The 5,129-nt window shown below is 41.7% G+C and overlaps 1 protein-coding gene across 1 annotated transcript in view; it reads left to right on the top strand.

The window, feature by feature from the left end:
* The window catches only part of SPMAP2L (sperm microtubule associated protein 2 like), an 80,668-nt gene that overhangs the window by 67,212 nt on the left and 8,327 nt on the right, over nucleotides 1-5,129 (top strand). The window lies entirely within an intron of this gene.

Below are 5,129 nucleotides of genomic sequence, written 5' to 3'. Positions count from 1 at the left end.
GGCGCGCTTAAACCCCTTCCTCGCGCACCAGGAAGCAAAGAGGGAAGAAAAGGTCTCTTGCCTCTTTGGCAGCTCCAGACTTCTCCCGGACTCCCTCCCGGCTAGCCGTGGCGCCCTAGCCCCTTCAGGCTGTTTTCACTCTGCCAACTCCAGACCTTTCCCTGGGATCCAACTGAAGCCCGAGGCTCAGCTCCCAGCCCCCGCCCGCCCCGGCGGGTGAGCCGACAAGCCTCTCGGGCTGGTGAGTGCTGGTCGGCACTGATCCTCTGTGCGGGAATCTCTCCGCTTTACCCTCCGCACCCCGCTGCTGCGCTCTCCTCCGAGGCTCCGGAGCTTCCCCCTCCGCCACCCACAGTCTCCGCCCGCGAAGGGGCTTCTAGGGTGTGGGAACTTTTGCTCCTTCACGGCTCCCTCCCACTGGTGCAGGTCCCGTCCCTATTCTTTGTCTCTGTTTATTCTTTTTTCTTTTGCCTACCCAGGTACGTGGGGGGTTTCTTGCCTTTTGTGAGGTCTGAGGTCTTCTGCCAGCGTTCGGTGGGTGGTCTATAGGAGAAGTTCCACGTGTAGCTGTATTTCTGATGTATCTGTGAGGAGGAAGGTGATCTCCGCGTCTTACTCTTCCGCCATCTTGCCTGCTCTCCCCCTCTTTTTATTTTTGAAGTAGATAATTCCTCAACTTATTTGAAGTATATTTCTATGTAAAGTATGGGGTAAGAATCTGCCCCTCCCCCATGATTGCCCCACCCTTTATTTGTTCACTGCCACAGTTATTATATACCACAATGTTATTTATACTAGGGCAACGGTTTTCAAAAATGTGACCCAGGTATGCATAAAGGTTTCCCAGAACCTTTTAAGTAATCTGCAAGTTCAAAATTATGCACAAATAAAAGGTTCATTCAATGTGTAAGGTAGACAAATGGATTTTATGGTAATGGAGATGAAAAGTTCCTTGACAGTTTCAGACTGTACATTGCAACTCTTATTTTTAAGAAACTACCCTTTGTCAAGTTTTATTTTAGTATCAAAGAAGAATATCCACAATTATCTGAAAAAGCTGTTGAGATATACTCCTTTCCAACTAGTATGGGGAACTGGATTTTCTTCATATACTTCAACCAAATAACAGTGTCTTCTTAAACCAGATATTATTAAAGAGATTTGCAAAAATGTAAACATATCAGTCTTGTCACAATTTTTTTTGGAAAATATAGTTCTTCGTCATAAAAAATATTTGTATTTCCATGTAATGGGTTCTTTTTACTTGAAATAATAAATGTTCTTAAATGTCTCAGTCTTTGGAAGCCCTCAGTCACTTTTTAAGAGGGTAAAAAATGTCACACATCAAATTTATTCAATTAAAAAAAAAGTGTAAATGGGCTCTAAGACCAAAAAAATTGAGAACCACTGTACCAGATAATATTTCTGAATTCTCTATTTGGTTACACTGATCTATTTTTATGCAAGTATCATTTTGCTTAAATTACTGTAAATTTAAAAATATTTTAGGGCTTCCCTGGTGGCGCAGTGGTTAAGAATCCGCCTGCCAATGCAGGGGACACGGGTTTGAGCCCTGATCCGGGAAGATCCCACATGCCGCGGAGCAACTAAGCCTGTGCGCCACAACTACTGAGCCTGCGCTCTAGAGCCTGGGAGCCACAACTACTGAAGCCTGTGCACCTAGACCCCATGCTCCACAACAAGAGAAGCCACTGCAATGAGAAGCCCGCGCACTGCAACGCAGAGTAGCCCCCACTTGCCACAACTAGAGAAAGCCCACATGCAGCAACGAAGACCCAATGCAGCCAAAAATAAATAAATAAATTTATTTTAAAAATATATATATATATATATTTTTTTTTTAAGAGTCGGATAGGTTATGTATACCCTTGTTTTTCTTCTTTTGGCCATAACTTTCTTATTGTCCTTCTGGCTTCCCATGTCCCGCTTCAGTCTTTGTCCCACATGCCTGACAGATTAATCTCTAGCCCTGACCCTGCTTCCTCTCCAGTGAAAAGATTTCATGATTCTTCGCTGGCTGTGAGCAGTGCCCTGCACATCTAACCTAGTTTCAGATGTATTTGCAAGCCTGATCTCCCTGCCTGACCAGACACAATCTGCTCCATGCCTCCTTGCTTCTGTGTCCAGACTTTCCCTTCAGTCTTCCTTCCTTCATTTTCCCTATCTTTTCTCCTCCCTCTACTTGTCAGAATCTGATCCTTCCTTCAAGGCCCAATTTAATATCTCTTTATCCTTGAAAAGAGAATTCTTCTTGGATTCTCCCACATTTCCTCTGATATTCCTCAAAACTTTATTCTCTTTTATGGATATCAGATAATCAGTGATTTGCTTATAGGTTTTATGATTCCTTCTAAGTTGCAAACTACTTTAAGGAAAGGTACTGGTTTATTATTCTTTGTTTTGTCTTACATAATAAAGAGATATTTGTATAACGAATTAATGAATGATTGTTTTATTTCCTTTTTGATTGTAAGCCTTAACTGAAGGTACTGGTTGTCATATATTTTTTTGATTTTCCAAGAGCCTGATAGGAGACAAAGCTTTGTTCATTGGAAATGCTTGATTAGTACTTCATGGTATTCTGTAGATAGATAGGACCTTTGTTTGAATCCCAGCTTTGCCATTTACAAACCATATAAACTTAAATAAATTGCCAAACTTCACAGTACCTTACTTTCTCCATTAGTGAAATAGAAATAAAAATGATACCCAGGTGAGGAATAAATGAATTAATAGGTGTAAAATACTGTCTGTGTTAGTATCATCATCGTCATCATTTTTATTTATTTATTTATTTATGTTTGGCTGTGTTGGGTCTTCATTGCTGGGCGCGGGCTTTCTCTAGTTGTGGTGAGCGGGGGCTACTCTCTGTTGCGGTTCACGGGCTTCTCATCGCAGTGGCTTCTCTTGTTGCAGAGCACGGGCTCTAGGCACGCGGGCTTCAGTAGTTGTGGCATGTGAGCTCAGTAGTTGTGGCTCGCGGGCTCTAGAGCGCAGGCTCAGTAGTTGTGGCACACGGGCTTAGTTGCTCCGCGGCATGTGGGATCTTCCCGGGCTAGGGCTCAAACCCGTGTCCCCTGCATTGGCAGGCAGATTCTTAACCACTGCGCCACCAAGGAAGCCCATCATCATCATTTTAAATAACATAAGAAGGGGTTTGGAACATACCTTGTGTGTTACTTTTCTACCCACAGTTAAAACCCTATTTCATTTCCAGTTATTGATTATATTCCCCCCTCAAAGTTTTGTGGTAAGTTTTGAGTTTGGATATAAGTAATTTAGATAGAAGACCATGTAATTTGAACACATTTCCACAATTAAGGTAGTAAGGAGTGTCTTGGGGGACCAGTACAACATTGTGGAGATATGGTTCTGTTCTGCCTTTCTTCCTCTTGTCTTTGGTTACTTTGTATTGTCCATTCCAATTAGAAGAGAGCTACTTAAATTCATTTTAAGCATGGGGATTTGTAATAATGTGAATTCCAATTTCCAAAGGGCAAGATAATTAAGAACAAAGCAGAGCTCTCCCCCTTATAGTGTTCTCATGTGATAGGGCTGAGAACTTCCCTCTTGGCTGAGTTTATTGTTCTAGTAATCAGCATTGCCATTTATCTCTTAGTCCATTTGGGTACTTGTCATTTTCTCCCCATCTTTAGTTTAACAGTAAGTTCCAAAAAATCTGGGTTGGAATTTTTTTTTTTTTTTTTTTTTTTTTTTGTGGTATGCGGGCCTCCCACTGCAATGAGAAGCCCGCGCACTGCAACGCAGAGTAGCCCCCACTTGCCACAACTAGAGAAAGCCCACATGCAGCAACGAAGACCCAATGCAGCCAAAAATAAATAAATAAATTTATTTTAAAAATATATATATATATATATTTTTTTTTTAAGAGTCGGATAGGTTATGTATACCCTTGTTTTTCTTCTTTTGGCCATAACTTTCTTATTGTCCTTCTGGCTTCCCATGTCCCGCTTCAGTCTTTGTCCCACATGCCTGACAGATTAATCTCTAGCCCTGACCCTGCTTCCTCTCCAGTGAAAAGATTTCATGATTCTTCGCTGGCTGTGAGCAGTGCCCTGCACATCTAACCTAGTTTCAGATGTATTTGCAAGCCTGATCTCCCTGCCTGACCAGACACAATCTGCTCCATGCCTCCTTGCTTCTGTGTCCAGACTTTCCCTTCAGTCTTCCTTCCTTCATTTTCCCTATCTTTTCTCCTCCCTCTACTTGTCAGAATCTGATCCTTCCTTCAAGGCCCAATTTAATATCTCTTTATCCTTGAAAAGAGAATTCTTCTTGGATTCTCCCACATTTCCTCTGATATTCCTCAAAACTTTATTCTCTTTTATGGATATCAGATAATCAGTGATTTGCTTATAGGTTTTATGATTCCTTCTAAGTTGCAAACTACTTTAAGGAAAGGTACTGGTTTATTATTCTTTGTTTTGTCTTACATAATAAAGAGATATTTGTATAACGAATTAATGAATGATTGTTTTATTTCCTTTTTGATTGTAAGCCTTAACTGAAGGTACTGGTTGTCATATATTTTTTTGATTTTCCAAGAGCCTGATAGGAGACAAAGCTTTGTTCATTGGAAATGCTTGATTAGTACTTCATGGTATTCTGTAGATAGATAGGACCTTTGTTTGAATCCCAGCTTTGCCATTTACAAACCATATAAACTTAAATAAATTGCCAAACTTCACAGTACCTTACTTTCTCCATTAGTGAAATAGAAATAAAAATGATACCCAGGTGAGGAATAAATGAATTAATAGGTGTAAAATACTGTCTGTGTTAGTATCATCATCGTCATCATTTTTATTTATTTATTTATTTATGTTTGGCTGTGTTGGGTCTTCATTGCTGGGCGCGGGCTTTCTCTAGTTGTGGTGAGCGGGGGCTACTCTCTGTTGCGGTTCACGGGCTTCTCATCGCAGTGGCTTCTCTTGTTGCAGAGCACGGGCTCTAGGCACGCGGGCTTCAGTAGTTGTGGCATGTGAGCTCAGTAGTTGTGGCTCGCGGGCTCTAGAGCGCAGGCTCAGTAGTTGTGGCACACGGGCTTAGTTGCTCCGCGGCATGTGGGATCTTCCCGGGCTAGGGCT

Source organism: Physeter macrocephalus, chromosome 7 (genome assembly GCF_002837175.3).
Source record: "Physeter macrocephalus isolate SW-GA chromosome 7, ASM283717v5, whole genome shotgun sequence".
NCBI classification, from domain to species: domain Eukaryota; kingdom Metazoa; phylum Chordata; class Mammalia; order Artiodactyla; family Physeteridae; genus Physeter; species Physeter macrocephalus.
Note: the sequence above shows the minus strand (reverse complement) of the source record. Positions and strands in the feature narration are given on the sequence as shown.